This window comes from Plecotus auritus (genome assembly GCF_963455305.1).
Source record: "Plecotus auritus genome assembly, chromosome: 9".
Lineage (NCBI taxonomy): Eukaryota > Metazoa > Chordata > Mammalia > Chiroptera > Vespertilionidae > Plecotus > Plecotus auritus.
In genome coordinates this window covers 54763931-54779020 of record NC_137783.1, presented here as the reverse complement: position 1 = coordinate 54779020, position 15090 = coordinate 54763931, and the positions used below count along the sequence as shown (strand labels likewise).

General features: G+C 37.5%; 1 protein-coding gene across 4 annotated transcripts in view; it reads right to left on the bottom strand.

The window, feature by feature from the left end:
- The window catches only part of NRG3 (neuregulin 3), a 1127062-nt gene that overhangs the window by 433548 nt on the left and 678424 nt on the right, over window positions 1-15090 (bottom strand). The gene's annotated exons all lie outside the window — the stretch shown is intronic.

Sequence of the window (15090 nt, the reverse complement as noted above, 5' to 3'; positions counted from 1 at the left end):
ACTCCACAAAGATCAAGTGTGGTTTGTTTGTTTGTTTGTTTGTTTGTTTGTTTTTCTTGGTGAGGGATCGGGAATAGAGGACAAGGCTCTTAGCCACAAGTCATAGGAGCCATAACCTGCCCTCCCAGCATGAAAATCCTGAGAATGTTGCTTGCAACATGGCTCCTATTAACTGTTAAGTAGATTTCCGGCTGTACCTGCTGGACTGAGGGCCTGCGGAGTCATTTGCCAAGTGAGAACCCACATTAGTCCTCTGTGTACTCAGAGCGCCATGCTTAGGAGACCAAAGGTGTAAGCAAGGAAGAACGGTGATTCCCTGTAGTGAGGTCTGGCGATCTGCCCTGCCTGACATTCTACCTCATAGTTCACACTCAGATCTTCAACACAATTTATAGTTTCCCATACATTCATATTATTCTATACGGTATCCACGTTTCCTGATGCTTCCCCTGCCTGGAATGTACTCCACGTCTAGTCTCTCTGGCCGACTCCCAGGGAAGCATGGCTTTCTGCGGAATGGTCCTTGCTCCCACCGCACTGTGACAGCCATCTAAGCACACAGAGGGGGAGCTGCTCTCCTCTGCCTGTCCAGGGTCTCACTACATTGGGCACCAAGGAGGCACTCAGTACTTGAGTTAGGAGTGAAAGAAAGAATGCGCACATTAGGAGAGTGACAATTGTCTGCATCCTTTGTGTGCTACAGAGGATCCGCTGAGTTCCGAAGACAGTGAGTACTCAGAGAACAGCCTCTCACAACAAAGACATATCCCCATTCTTTTCCCTGAGCAGTAACAGCTCTGGGGTGTCAGGATACGCTCTGAAATACTCCGCACAACAGCATGCTATTGTGGGAAACAGGTACTCTGGGTGGATCCACTCAGAGCAATAGCTAGAGGCATTAGAAGCTCAGAGTTTCCATTTCTGAAGGCTCCTCATAAATGCAGGCTGAATATAAGATAGAGTTCTGCAGCAGACTTTTCACTTGGGTGAAGGTCGGCCAGTGTTATGCAGGGAAATCTTGAGGCTCAGAGGTTAATTCCATTCATTATTTTTCAAAGAGGTTCCCAATTTCAGTGGATTTACCCATTATAAGACTTTAACCCTCTCCCAGCTGCATATAAAAGATTAAGAACTGGCAACTGGCAAATAGATGGTATAGGGCTAGAGATAATATGGGGGAAAACCCAGGCCTGCATCCTGTACTCTTTCTTTTCTTACCAGTGCCCTTGGGAAATTATGTATGGAAACACCTGATCAGAGCAGGATTTCTGAAGCAAAGTTTGAATTCAAATAGACTGTAAATGGAAGTTTTAATCAATTCAGGATAAGCCCCATCCAAATATGGGAAATGAATGAACAGACAATATAATTATGCAAAATCATATCACAGCCTCAGCTCAAGCATTCACAAACACCTTTTTCTTTCTCCAAATGAATTTCTGATTGAAAACATGAGACATCATCAATCAGTTGTTTATCCAAAGAATGTGAGCCCATGGGAAAGTGATTAGTGAACTTTCATTCATTAACTGGACTTTTTAGCTGATAACTACATACTTGATAAGAGAAAATACAAACAACTATTTCTTCTGTTTGTTAAAGCTGTACAGAAGCAGAGGCACATTTTAATATTTAAATGTTATTGAACATTTGGGAAAAAAGTTTAAGAATATTGCCATATTTTATTATATTGATTCTAATGAATCAGCTTAATTAAGATACTCCAATGAATAACACTTGAGTTTTTAAATATTTTCTAAATATTGAAATTGTCTAAACATTGAAGAGATGATATAGGAAACAGAATTTTAATACACTCTCAAGAATAAAATAAGACTCACACAACAGGCTAACCATCAGAAGTGAAAACATTGATAACACAGGATAATGATTCATAGATAATGAATAAAACCATATAGGTAATGATTATTGCTGTGGAAACTTAGGTTAACCAATTCAATCACTTTCTATTGTAATTCATGAGGTATGCTTCATTTTAATTAAGAATCCTCAATCATATCTTGAAATAGGCCAACAGTATTCCATTATTATGCACTTATTTATTTATCCCATTTTTCCTCCCTTAGTTATGTGGATGAAAATGTAAATGACCAGAAAATGTAAATCATTGGAAAATTAACCCTGATAGGTTTTAGCTAAGAAGTACAGTTGCCATCTATTCATAGTCATTAAAGTTTTAAGAAGAGTATTGATGGATTTGGATGTCATGACAAACCCTCACTCAGATGCTGCTGGCTTTTTATATAAATGGGAATATACTTCCCTGTCTGCATCTCTGCATCTAAACGGTCTGTTTTCCTTTTCTGGACAGAACGAAATCCTGAGCGCAGTTCTCTGGACGCTGAAATGTGCATTTGTACGTGGCCATGTGAGTAAGACCTGACCCCTCACCTGTGATGGGAACTGAAGTGTATTATTCTGAGACTGAGGGAGTGAGGAGCCAGGGCACCCTCCCCACACAGTTTCCATCATCCTTGACGCTGGAAGTGGAGGCCTTCGAGATGCCAGAACCACAGGATGGAAGGAATAGATCCCCAAGTCACACCAGGACACTATGACCTGAGTCAGAGAGAAAGTTTTGCTGTGTTAAGCCATGGAATTGGAGGGCATTTGTTATGGCTGCTATAGAGTTACCCTAACAGAACTACCATATTTTAGGAGATGCTCTCTGTAAATTACAGAGGGACCCACTGTGTTTCAGAAAATGTAATGCCAATTCTTTGTTTCTTTATCTCCTTAATTACTATTACATTAATCCTTTTATCAGAAACTCTGAAATTATAGCAATTGGAATGCAGTATTTATAGCAAGCTATGAAACCAGGACAGAGGTCTTTTAACAAATATGCTTAAAAGAAAAATAAAACAAGCGCACACATTGAGCTCTGCCATCCAACTACGCTCTAATTTCTCTTCACTGTTGAGTCTGTGGGGAAATCTATGTCTCATTAACAAGACCATGTTCATATATGTCTCCAACATTAGGAAAATAGAGATGATTATGAGGATGGAAACAATGATCATGATGATGATTGACTACATTAGCCATTATTGAGTGTTCACTTACTATGTAATAAACACTTTATACATACTTTATCGTTTTTATTATTTTAGATGTCCCGTGTGAAAAAAAAAATTAGTATCCTCATTTTAAGACATGGAAACTGAGGCTGAAAGTCTAAGTTAAAGCTAATAAATGTAGAAAGTGTGGTCTAATTCCAAGGCTTGTGCTCTTAGCCATCACTCGAAGTAAAAACAATTAGAGAATTTAAATAAACCAGTTTCACAAGGTGACTTTGTGCTCTGTATACAGTGCCCTCATATTAATGTCCAAAAGGCATATCATGTTTTAAAGACTTTTCATGAGCTGACCCTCCTTACCATTTCTCTAAATATAACAGTTAAGATTCTTTTATAGGTGTGACTGTGTGCAAGACAGAGTATAATGAGGTATGGGATTGAACTTTTGTTGGAATTTGGTTGGAATCTAGTATAATCCTTGAAATTTCATATTAACAATGTCCTTCCAAAAAAATAAATCAGTGAAATAATATTGTGAGACAATAAAGAAAGTATAATTTCTCCATTGTTTGCCTCTGGGACTGTCCTACCTGTTTGTCTCACCCTTAGCCCTGCTTTGTACAAGCCTTAACCACACATCAGATCACGCTGTCCATGATTTCCAAGTCCTAGCTGCCTTTAATTCAATCTCTTCATAAAAGATGGAATTAAGAGATTTCAATTACACCAATAAATTTGAAAGTCAAGAAGAAAATGGCATACTAGAGTTTAAAAGCATGAAAATTACCAAAGGAAAAGCAGAAAATTTGAATCAACAAGTTACCATAAAAGATGTTGGCAAAATGATTGAGGATTTTACCCTTCCCTCCCCCAAAAGGCACTGGAGCAAGATAGTTTCTTTTTCTAGGTCTAGGATTTTTTAAGTGACTGATAATTACAAAGATAATTAAACTTTACAGAAGGATATCTCATTAATTCACTTTATAAAGCAGGAATGAAATTAAAAACCAATCCAAATAAAGATAGTACAAAGAAAGAAAATTTTAGAACAGGCATATTTATACAATTAGAAATAGATATATGCCAACATAGATGCATTAATCTTAATGAAATATTATCAAAGAGAATTCAATAGTGATTTAGTAAATAAATATATTAGAGGCATATAGGACTTATATTTCATTGAAAAATTAAAGGAGAATATTTTAATACATTAAACATTATTTACTCTAATTAATTAAGTAGTCATTTATTACTTTAAAATAAAATTAAAATAGTAATAAAGGAATAAGAAACATCTCATACACACAAAAAATCCCATAACTTTTTAAAAGCAAACTACTAAAAGCCATTTCCATTAAAATCTGAATAAGGAGATGTTCAATATTCAGTATTACTCTTATTTAAATTAAGAGAAGACATTTTTAATAAATCCAGATAAAGAACAGAAGAAAAATAAAACAATACCTGCCAAAAATCCAGGTAAAACAAGACTGAAAATTAAAATAATTATTATGAGAGGAATTAGTTAATGGCTGAATATTATACAGTTCCAAAAAATATGGCTTCTGTCTGCAATAGCAGTAACCAGTTATAAGTAAAAATGCGAAACAGTTTTTTTCAAGTGACAAAACTATAACTTACATAGAAATTCATTCAATAAGAAAATTTAGCATCTAAAAGAAGGAAATTATTAAAAGGCATAAAACAAGATCTGTACTTAAATAATGGGATATCTTATTCTTAAATGGAAAGACAAATTTTTAAAAATGTTAACTGCTTGAAAATTCATTCTTTTTTAATATATAACTCCAAATAGAATACTAACTTTTTTTAACTCAATAAATTAGTTAATAGTTCATATGTAAGTTTATATTTTAAAACATTATATATTGACACATTTTTACTTGTACTTATTGCTCAAAATGAAGATGAGAAAAAAGATATTAAACATATGTTTTAGAACATGAATACACAAAGATAAAGATAATAAGAAGGCTGCTGACAATGGACAAATGATGTTAATAAATTTTCAGAAGCTCTCCCAAAATGGAAGAGTAAGTAACAACTGACTTTCAGACTCAATCTCATGCCACATGCCAAAACATACATATTATAGATGGATTAAACATTTAAATTAAAATACAAAATCTCTCCCTCTCATCTCTCTGCCTCTCTCTCTCTCTCTCTGTATATATCTTTATATATTTATATATACACACATGTATGTTGGGGGGGTGTTTCTTCTTTACAAATGTATCACATTATTTTGCATTTAGATTTTTAAGATAATTCCCATTAATATAAAATAGCATGAGTAATTTCTGATGTGTAAGAAAATATGATATCCCTTGAAAGGAATAAGTTATACATTGCTTTATTCGGGCAGAATCTATCATACAGTTAAGTGACAAAAGTAAGATTCATATAAAGTGATCTTATATTGTAAAAACAATGACTAATCCCACTATGTATGCATGTGAATTGACATAATGATATGTAAACATGGAGAAAGCTATGTGCTGCTCAGATTTCTGTTGCAGGAAACCAACCAGCTATTATCCTTCTGAGTCCAACTCTTGTTGATGCTGAGGCCACACTTTCTACAGCCTGCTGTCAGCCAATGACCAGGCACAGCATGGTTAATAATGCAGGCCCATTCATGCAAGTTCTCAGCTCGGTGACTTTGGCTAACTGAGTCCCTGTTGGCTTAGCCAAACTTTCTCAGGCCTGCACTGCAGCCTCATACTCTGTCTGCCTTTCTCTTCTCCTTCTCAGCAGTTAGAGCTCTCCAAAGGCTCTCACTAGCCTCTTTTGCTTTTCCCCTTTTATCTGTCATAGGTCTTTCCCTTAATACATCTTGTTCACATGTAATCCTGTCTTGGCTTCTGCATCTTGAGGACCGGGGCTAAATGGAAGGATATGACCAAGAGATTAACAATGCTTACCATACTTGACAGGGAGGAAGTAGGGGAAAAATAAACAAATGTAGATGAGAGGAAAAAATGAACCAGAATAAAAACGTCTATAATAAAAACAACATATATAGATAATATGACCCCAAACATGTTAAATTGTATGTATACACAAAAAACATATGTGTATGCACAGAACACATGCAAGTATGTTCAACAAAGTATTGATAATAGTATTCCTAGATTGGTATGATTTCAGGTGACTTTTAAATTTTTGATACTTTTAAAAAATATATTTTTATTGATTTCAAAGAGGAAGGGAGAGGGAGATAGAAACATCAATGATGAGAGAGAATCATTTATTGGCTGCCTCTTTCAGGCCCCCTACTGGGGGTCAAGGCCACAACCAGGGCATGTGCTGTTGGCTGGAATCAAACCTGGGACCCTTCAGTCCACAGGCCAACGCTCTATCCACTGAATCAAACCGGCTAGGGCTTGATATGTTTTTATGTATTAGTTTTTTAGAGGGAACATGCTATATGTAAATAATCAGAAATAATAGAGTTGTTTCCTTTGCATAAATAAAAAAAATATATATATCCAATAGGAAAAGAAAGGTCCAAACATAGTTGCTAAGCTCAGAAGCAGGCCTCTTAGATAACACAAACTGATAAAATTAGTCAAATAGTACTGGTGAAATTCATGAAATAAATATATCTTTATCTCAAAGTCATTCTATACTTCACAGATATGCCCATTTGCATTATATGTATTATGTCCTGTCATGAATCTTGTCTCTGCTCTCTGTGAGATCACGGCACATTAACTAGCCTTCAGAAAGGGTAGCCAACTCGCCCTGGTGTGCCTGAGTCTTTCACTGTTTCTGAGCACTGAAAATAGCACAACCTAGCAACCTGTGCAGTTCCAGACAACCTTGACTTTTGCTTACCCTACCTTTCAATGGTATCCAATAAGTGGAGAGGACAGAGTAATGGGCCATACAACTAGGATTAGGCCATCTGAATTCATCTGTGGGAATGGTGAGTTTGGGTTTGGAATATCAGGATAAGATACTTTTGAGTTCTTTGAAGTTTTCTAGGATCACAGATAACATGAGCTGAGAGGCACCTGAGAAATTTTTTTTCTTGTCCAATCATTTTACAATAGAGATTAGGAAGGATGTTGAGTCAGGCAAAGTCTGCACTGGCTTTGCTTTTAGCTCTGTTGGACCCACAGCTGCACCTTTTCCAGGACTGATTTAAAGGAAATGGGACTTTGCAAACGGAGAGTGATAACTTCACGCAAATAAAAGCCATCCATTCTCCTGTGTGAGTCTTAGAACATTATTTTTCTCAAGGTATTGTAAGAACCCCATTCCCACTAGCAACAGAGAAATTTCACCAGTGCAATTCTCAAATAATACTGGGATGAAGTGAGATAACAGGAAAGGGCAGTGTACAAGAAAGTGGAGGAGCCTGCAGAACTAAAAATTTTTAAACTGGGAAAAGGAAAAGTAGCCTTCAAATTGTGATGTGAAGTAGTAGTCTGAGACATACGGAGAATCTAGAAAAGTGAGCTGTAACTCAAGTTCACACCAGAGAATGTTTTAAACAGGAGAAAGTCATCAAATGCATCGATTGAAGCTGAGAGGTTAGAAGATGAAGACAAATGCAGGGCAATTGAATTTAGTGACCTTGACAAGAGCTGTTTCATGCAATGGCTTACTAGTAGATGAAATCCCAACTGCAATGGTTGAAGAATGCAGAGAGAAGGCTAGTGGCAGAATATATAAATGCCTTTTTAAAGAAATATTGCTGTAAGAAAAACAACAGACAGAAAAAAAAATGGGTAGAAGCTATAGATATACGAGAAGCTGATTCATTTGTTCCTTTTTCTTTCTTAAGAACAAGGAGTTCTAAACTATGTTTATAAATGTTAGCAATTACAATGTAAGAGCCACATTAAAATTTCTGCAAAACAGGGTGGGGGAATGATCATAATTGCTGAATCCTCCAGAAAGTATATAGAAAAGTGGCCTAGAATATGAAGGGGCTGCACATTTATAAGAGACTGGACATTGAATTAATTTTAATAAAAGGGCAAAAAGATAATATAGAGTTGAGGAAGTGGATATTCAGGTTTGTTTTGGGGAAGGTAAAGAGGTTTCTATTCAAAACCTTCCGTTTTTTTAAATGAAATACAAAGCAAGCTTAAGAAAGAAATGAGAGAGCCTAGAACTGTAAGTGGGTTTTAGGAGAGAAAAGACTATATGAATTAGTTGTTTTTGAGAGAGTACAAATGAACTTATTAAGACTCTTAGGCAGGGTTGATTCTGTTTGGTTTAAGAGATTATTTTTCCTGCAATGTTCATCCCTTGGGGTGTGGACATATAAAAACTGGACAATGGGTTTCACTAGGATGGAGAATATACCACCCCAGAAATAAGCAATTTGTCTTTGAAAGGATATAATTATGATGGTGAATCATAGAATATAACTGAGCTATACAAAAATATAAAAATCAGAAGTAGGTTCTTTTTTTCTAGTGCGACATAGTAATAGCAACAGATTGCTGATCTCACCATATCTCCTCTCATGATAGACTGGCCACATCTCATTATGCCTAGAATTGTAAGAGCCTTCCTTGTGCAGTTATATTGGAAGATAATCCCATCTGGTATTTCTGGGCGTATCCGAGTTCCCTCAGGGGTTCTCAGAGTATTCCTTTGTATGACCATGAGAGCCTGAGAAATAAGGGAACATGCGCAAAATGCCACAGCCTTCAGGACAGGCCACCTGCACCAAGGATGACATAAGCACGGATCCCTTGCCATTTGGTAATTTGAGATTCTGTCCCAGTTACATTCTCTGAGGTCATGATACCAGTAGATGCTTTGGAGTAGCTAGTTCGATTTTTTAGAGACTGATTTTCATTCCCAAGACAATTCCACTTAAAACACACTGTTTATCTACTTCTTCATTTCAATTCACCTTCATTTGAAAATGTAATTCCACGCTTTAAGAAGTGTAGCATTTTGATGCATTTGTTTGGTATAAACCCACGCCTCTGATGCCCTGTATAAAAATGCACTCACTGTAAGCAGGTGATCTCAGCTCCTGAAGATTTTGAAATGCAGCCTAGGTTGCTATTGGAGACAATTAAGTCTGTAGATTTGCATTAAATTGAAATATCATAACCGTCTTATGAGCCATTGCTTTTTTTAGAGGCCTAATTAAATCTCATAGGTTAACAAACAGAAAATATCTAGGCAGGTGTACATAAATATCATAAGGTGAGGGGGATGGAAATGTGCCTTCTCTCAATATCAGAGCTGGATGATTGTGAAGTTTTTTATTATTTCAAGTAAGTAAAAAGAAAATTTATTTTAAGTCACACCCCACCGCACCCCATGCTGACTTGCATGAGGAATTCCTAGCATGGCTTCCACTCCAGGATGTCCAGTAAGCTCCCACGACTGCTTTCACACTCAGCTATCTATGTAGTTCTATGAGAACATGAAAGACTGCATGCTTTTACTTCTCACCTCACCAAAAATACCTTCAAGAATACTGCTAACATTCCCGATTTAAATAACAGGTAAAGGCAGAATTTAGCATTCTCTCCAGCAAACGCTTCTGTTTATAGAGGCAGTTTGCAATTCAGGGGCACACAATGGGTACAGATGTACAGCTAAAGGGGACAGTGGGATGTTTCTGGTCAATGAGAGAAGAGTGAAAAGTAGATACATATGCGATCTTATAACATACTAGAGGCCCAGTGCACGACATTCGTGTACTGATGTGGGGGGGGGGGGTCCCCTCAGCCTGGCCTGCGCCCTCTCGCAGCCCGGGATTCTTTAGGGGATGTTCGCCTGCCAGCTCCTGCATTGAGCATCTGCCCCCTGGTGGTCAGTGCATATCATAGCAACTGGTCCTTCCACAGTTCAGTCTATTTGCATATTAGCCTTTTATTATATAGGATACTCATCTTGCTAGAAAACAGTGTGAGTATTTGGAGGGGAGTCTTACTGATACCATTGTAGTAATCTGGTTATTATTTAATAGGAAAGGAGTAAAGGGAAGATTCGATTATAGAGGCATGCCATTTATACAGCTTTGCCAAAAAGCTGGATTTAACACTCTCCAATTCTGTTCCCTGCTGATCAATGGGGAAAGGGCCTGGACAAAGGCAGTTTAGATGCATGGCCAGTAAGGTCTGAGTGACACAGGAAGGTGCCACCTATCTGTCAATCACACCTGGGAGTGAGTCAGAGGCCAGAATGGGTTTGGCCACTACAAGCTGAGAAACCTGAATATTTAAACGAAGGAGCCCTGCTCTCTCACCTGCTTCCCTGCAATCCAGTGACTCTTGAGACAGGGAATGCACTCCTCTGGCCCACGTGGCTCATGGCCATGTGTGGCTCCACACAATGGACTAGTGGACTGTCGGGAGCTTGGATGCTAAACTGGACCCGGATGCAATACGGAACAGAGCCCTGGACACTGGCCCTCCTTTGGCTCTACTGGAACCCCAGCCGCATCTGTCCGGACTGGCTTACGGGGCAGGGGACTTTGGAAGCCAGGGAATGTAACCACCTAAGTAAAGCCTTTTACCACACCTCTTTCTCCCGTGTGAATCTTAGAACAGGACTCCCTGTTTTCTTCTTTAGTAAAAAGAAGAAAATGATGAAACTTTGTAGAAAGTAGAATAATTAAATGCACCTTAAAGGAAAACGAGTCACTGAGATACCAGGACTGCAGGTGCGCAGCAGCCTTCATCTATGGTTAGAAAGATTCCTGACTTGCCGTCTGGATTTGCAACATTGCTGAAGCACTGTGCTGTGGCTAGGCAGACCCTCTTCTTTCCCCTAAAAGGCTGACGTAAAAGATCCGCCACCTGGGACACCAGGGCTGTGACATTCAGGCCGCGGTGGTGCATAGCTTCCCTTTCAGATAGTGACCACACCTTGGCAGGGACATCACTGCCTCAAAAGGTATCCGGCCCAAGGCGAGAGAGGGGCTTTGTCCCTTATGAGACACATAGACAACCTGGAACCAGGCACGTAGAGGTATATTTGCTAACTCACCGAAACGTTTTGCTACAGGAGACAATGTTTAAATACCTGAGAAAATCGCCTTGATTGCCATTGCTTTATTGCTTCCAGCTGAGGGAATTTGTGCAAGTTACATAAACTTTTCATGGCTCAGCTTTCTCAACTGTAAAAGGAGACTTTTCAGGACTTTTGGGAGCATTATGTTAGAGCTATAAAGTACTCAAAAGAGTCATTAATTAATCAACACTAGTCAATATATATTTTTTTCAATAAAAAATACAAGCCTCAAAGATGGGATACATTTATCTTCTGCACAGTTAATAAAGGTAATACGTTAAAACTTGACAGTAAGTTTAAGTCCTTGAGGTCACGGTGACATTTTCTAATGGTCATCTTTGCAAGAAGACAGAAAAAAAAAGTCCCTTATCTTGAAAACTAGTAAATAAAGAGAAGTTATTAAGCTTCCCTCCTGTCTTTCCTACATAGTCTGTACCACTGGGTGACCACATAGGAGATTAGGGCACGTGATTCTTTATAAAATTATTTAATTCTTATGCAAAGAAATATAGAATTTGAATATCAACATTTTCAACCATCAGCTACTTAATGGACCTTGGCATTAAGCATCAATAACTGCTGATATTAAAGATCAAAGCCAGTCTGCATGTGCCTCTTGAAGAAACACATCTCCAACCACAGTCTTACTAAAGTGGTACAAGCTGAGTGTAACCAGAAGCAACATTCCAGCTTCCAGGCTATGGTAGCCTTCAAATGGGCCTGGTCTCTGAACAAATAAAGCTTATCCAATAACTAACTAAATAAATAAATAAATAGTGTGGATGAAAGAAACTGTGGATTATAAAAAGATTAAAAATATTTAATAGATAGAGCCATTTAGACAAAATTAATGTGCAGGGATGCACACATGAATGATACAACTCCAAGAGCATCCAGGAAGTGATCATAGACATCCCTGATCTGTATGAGAAGAGAGGGGAGTGTGCTTGAAATGAGGCAGATGGGGCAGAGCTTTTGGGGTGGCAGGCAGAGTTATTTCTTACCAGGGTATTTGCCTTGAAACAATTCATTAAGCTACAAATTTGTTTCGGGTGCCTTTCTGTATTTGTACTTTTAAAAAATAAAGTACAACATTTTTAGTAAAAACAAAAGCAAAAACCTTAGAATATTTATCACCATGACCTAATCCAATGAATAACCAACTAAGGGAAAATCACAAAAAGAAATTTGCTTTCAACAAAGTTACCCAGTCGGGTAACTTAATCTCACTTCACACTACCACGGAGTTGTCTCCTATTATAAAGACTTTTTTTTTTTTTTCTCCAACAGAGAATTAGAGAGTTTAGAAGTTACTTCATACCCTTTGAATGTCAGATTTCTTAAAAAATACAAAATGTGTGTAACAAATGTTAAAAATAGTACTTGAGAAAGCAGCTTTATTTCCAAGGAGTTTATTTCTATTACTTAAAATGGCATTTCAAACACTTTCTATTTCTCTCTTTAGGAAGCATTCCAAGGCAACTGCATTTATCATTATATACTAACTGCTTCCGAAAACACTGTATTTTAATCTCATGGGTGTCACTGTGTGTGGGCAGTTCAAATTGTGCTTTAAGCAATATATAATGTGTTATCTAAGGCAGATATTATAACTTGGGATATTTAATGGATTTCTAAAGATAATTGACTTTGGAGTTTTCATAGCAACAAAAAGAAGGTTTCCAGGACCCAGGTAACAGACAGAGACGGCTGACAGCAGCTGCCCTCTCACTGAAACAAGACTTGTTTGAGTTGTCTTGTACCCATGGTATGGGGAAGTGGGTTTTTGATATCTAAATCCAACCTAGCACCAGGAATGCTCAGGGCCTACTCAAGAAGGCAAATAATCCTTTCCACTAATATTTACAGGGTAAAATAAGATTGTTGTTAGAGTATTAAATTTGACAGTAAAATAGTAGTCAAGTTCTCAGACTAATTTAAATTGGCTAAGTGAAATAAGCAAATATTCTAGAAAAATTAATGGTACTGGACAAAAAGCTGTTCCTAAAGTGTTAACTAAAATTTTTATTGGTAGTTCATCTCATGGTATAATTGTGTAACATGTAATGAACCTAAAGCAGTCATATTTTAGTGCAAAAAATTAAAATTTAAAAGCTATCAAGACTACATTATAAAATTTCCAAAAGCCTCCTAATATTTAAATCAAAAAAGGGGGGATAGTAGAAGAATATCATGTAAGGAAAAATATCCTGTAAGTAAATTACATCTAGAAAATTTTTACTTTAGAAAATTAACTTTCATTTGTAATGCTAACAACAAGACACCCATGAAAAACACACATGGTGTCTAAACAAGCTAAAGGAAAATTGTTTGGGCAAAAAAATGAAAAAAGATCCCAAGTCAAATTTATAGAAAAGATTCCTTTATTAACTTTTGGTCGAGAATATGTTTGTATATTTTCAGAAAACACCTCCAAGACCATGTGGATTCCTACAACAGAGAGGAATTGACAGGACTGCTCCAGCCATGAAGACGGAAGAGAAACAGTCCAGAGATGGAAGACGCTGACGACGCCTTGCCATACTAGCAGTCAGCAGCTGTGCGTCGCAGCAGGTTGCCCAGAACCAAACCAGAGAGGGTCAGACCTGCATGACCACCATTTGTCCACCATCCAGAACTGAAATATCATTGCTGACATGTACACATTAGGAACTGTTTGACATTGAAATTGGGACTCAAAAGAACTGTTGGCCCAGAAAGAAACTCGCTACAGACTGATCCATTTCCCTCCCAACATAACCATTATTGCTTGTCTCATTTTCGGTTCTTATAAGTGTATTTCTAGTATCACATGATCTCACTCATCTAGGGGAAATAATGAACAACATAAACTGATGAGCAAAAACAGACCCGGAGACAGGGAAGCATCGATGAGACTGTCAAACCGTAGAGGGAAGGTAGGGGAGGGTGGAGGTAAGGGGGAGAGATCAACCAAAGGACTTGTATGCATGCATATAAGCCTAACCAGTGGTCATGGACAACAGGGGTGTGGGGGCATGCGTAGGGAGGGGTTTGGGATGGGAATGGGGGGATGAGCACAAATATGTGATACCTTAATCAATAAAGAAATTTAAAAAAAATATATTCATAATATTTAATGATTTAAAAAAACACACAAAAAGAAGGTTTCAAAATGTAATATTTGTATTTATTTATTTTCAGGTATGTCCCAGATTTGGGTTGAATCAAGTGTCTCATGCTAATTAGCTCCTAGTATGGAAATACACTTCCTTTATATTTCTACAGCATCTGACTGAAGTGACTCTGGTTGGGTCCCTGTTTTCTGAAACAGAATGTTAGAATCCTGGAATGGTAGCCTTTTAACAGCTTCTTCATAAAATGCTGCTCCAATTTCTGGCTAATACAGTGGTATTTCCATAGGTATTACATGGGCCTAATGTTGGGTCTGGCATAATTGCACTTTTATTACATCTGCATTTCAGTTAATTTACATGACAAGCCAAGGAAGCAAACGTTCTTAGGAATGAGGACCTAAAACACAAATGAAAATTGGAGTAACAGAAATTTTAGAGAGGTACATGCAATGGAGATGTAATACCAGGCAAACACTACCTTATAAGCTATATGCTTTCCATTGCCTTTTGTCACTTTTGTTTCCTTATCAAATGCACTGGATACAAAGGAAAGAAGCAGACCTAATTGAGGACATGGAAACACCAGAGAAGAATTGAATCTCTGGTGTCAAGGGCTGGACAGATGTGGCACAAAACTCAACATTACTGGACCCTTTGGTAGGGTTGATGGAGACTATTAACATTCTGCGGTCTGCTCTGGCCTCAGAAGCTTTCTCATTGGATGGCTCAAATGTTCTGGAAATTAGTATTCACCAGAGGTGGACAATGGGTTAAATTATGCACAAAAATAAACAGATATTAAATTTTTAATAAGGTTGATTTACTCTTTCATTTGTTTCTCCAGCCTTAAAAAAAGAAGACAAATAGAACATGTTTAGGCTTTTCAATGTGCCAAGCACTATGTCAGG